Source organism: Olea europaea, unplaced genomic scaffold, assembly GCF_002742605.1.
Source record: "Olea europaea var. sylvestris unplaced genomic scaffold, O_europaea_v1 scaffold2068, whole genome shotgun sequence".
Taxonomy (NCBI): Eukaryota; Viridiplantae; Streptophyta; class Magnoliopsida; order Lamiales; family Oleaceae; genus Olea; species Olea europaea.
In genome coordinates, this window is record NW_019238598.1 from 121,134 (window position 1) to 123,358 (window position 2,225).

Here is a 2,225-nt window from a genome sequence, read left to right on the forward strand (position 1 = left end):
GAGGCGACTATGTTCAATCTACTTATCTTAGTTATTTTACCTTTTCTGATTTCGAATTGTTTCATCTTCTTTTTAGTTAAACCTTGTACCATTTGCACGCCCAAAATTCCACGTGCAGTGGTTTGTTTATACATCTAATTTTATAGACTTAAGCATGTTTAACTAAGCCAAAAAATAAGTATTAAAAGTACTCTCTCAGAAAGTAAGTAGATATAAATTAAGTTATTGATCTAGAAAGCCTTCCCAGAAAGTGACTTTTAAACAAGTTAAAAAATATCTTGCTTATAAAGTTATTTAAAAATACCATTTAAGCCTAGACATATGTTGGGTGCATTTAAAAAGTTACTTTTTTAAGTACTTTTATATTTAGAGACTTGGTTTGTTTCCATGGTTTTTGCATGTAATCTGTGTAAGTTACTTCTAAATTCTGATACTGAAGTTCCCCAGAGGTTAATGCCCCATCGCAAGTCACGTTCAACTCTCAATCCGAAGTATGACCCATCAGATTTTTATATTGGAGACTGTAAAGATGACTTTAGCTTGTATGACATTACTCTCGAGGCGAAAACGAGCTACCAACCACAACATATTCCAAATATTTCTCTAATGAGCAAGTTAACCCATAAATCAATTGTTGACCGTCCACTTAACGTTGATGTTTTAGAATATGGTATGGTTATTGAAAAGAGATCACGTGGGAGGCCACGCACTAAGAATGTCGGGCTACCGTAGCCTGTCCCACCAGTGAAATCACAAAAATCGAAAAAGCACAGGGGTTCATCAAGAAACACCAGGAATTTTGCTCCACTTACGGGTTCACTGGAGCCAGAGGAGATCCCTGTGATCAACAAGCTCGCGAACCCAGCTGCAGCTTGCGTCCCGCTGAGGGTGGTGTTCAGTCGACTGAATGCAGCATTGAATAGCTCTGTCTGAGCAACCTATGTCGTTTTCTTCGAGGCACTCCCTGGCATCGATTTAATTTTCATAATCAAGGGCATAATGAAATGTTACTATTAAGTTGCTGATTGCTTCAGGTTTGACAGATTGAAAATCATGTGAGTCTGAGTTTATAGTTAATACATTTCTTATAGCTGGTTCGTTATTTAAAATATTTGAGGTCCAAACAATGTATAAGATGAAACCCAACCATAAAGACTCCATTTGTACGTATATCATTAAATTGTATTTATAATGAGTTCAATCAGAACTTATATTCAAACTTTCATTTTTGTCTTCAATGATATTCAACGATAAGTTTTGTTACTCAAATTTTGCTCTAATATACAAAGTTTATTTGCTTCTAAATACAATCATGCGTGTTTTATTCCACAGATTTTAATTCTTAATAAAAAAATTCTATGTAATTTACAAGAGTAATTATTAAATTTTTTATTCCACATTTTAAAATTGAAAATATATTATATATTGAAGGAATAGAAATAAATATAATCAAAGAAGAATGGAATCTCAAACGTGTATTATAAATCTATCAAAAAAATAATGGAAGTGAAGCCTAATTCCTTGTTTGGTATTACTAGTGTTGTATGACACACGGGCAAAAAAGGAAAAGAGAGGGATGGGGTGGCTCTCGTTTTTGGCATAGCGGCCCCCAATGGGAGGTTTGACATACAACATTGGCAAGAATGGTGTTCCACATAAAATGTGACTCATGATGCACATGATTTTGTAACATCGTTGCTAATTACTTTTAAATTTGAAATTTTATCGATCGCATTGTAGTTATGTTGTGAAATATTTTCTAATTTAATATTTAAGACTATTATGTGATTAAGATGATTTACCAAACGGAACTTTATTGCGCATTTTTGAAATCCAATATATATAATATTTTATGAAGATATAATATTTAATAGGTTGATAGAAATTAATTATTTATACTCCACCATTTTAATTATATAACATCCATATTAATGTTGTTGATAGTTTTACTAAACTGGAAGTTTGGAGTGTAGATTTAGATTATATCCATGGAGTGGGGTACCTACTTGAATTAAAAGCAACAATTTCTTTGTCTCTTTTGCTAGGATCGTAGACAATTGTTCAACGGAAATATAAATGTGAACATAGTCTTAAGAAGTTGAAGCAACGATTGTTTACATGCTTACATCTAACGTTAAGAATACTAGAAGGTTCAGAGAGGAGTGATGGGCCCAAGTAGGGCTTGGGATGTATGCTGGTGCAACATGGAAATGTGATTATCAATG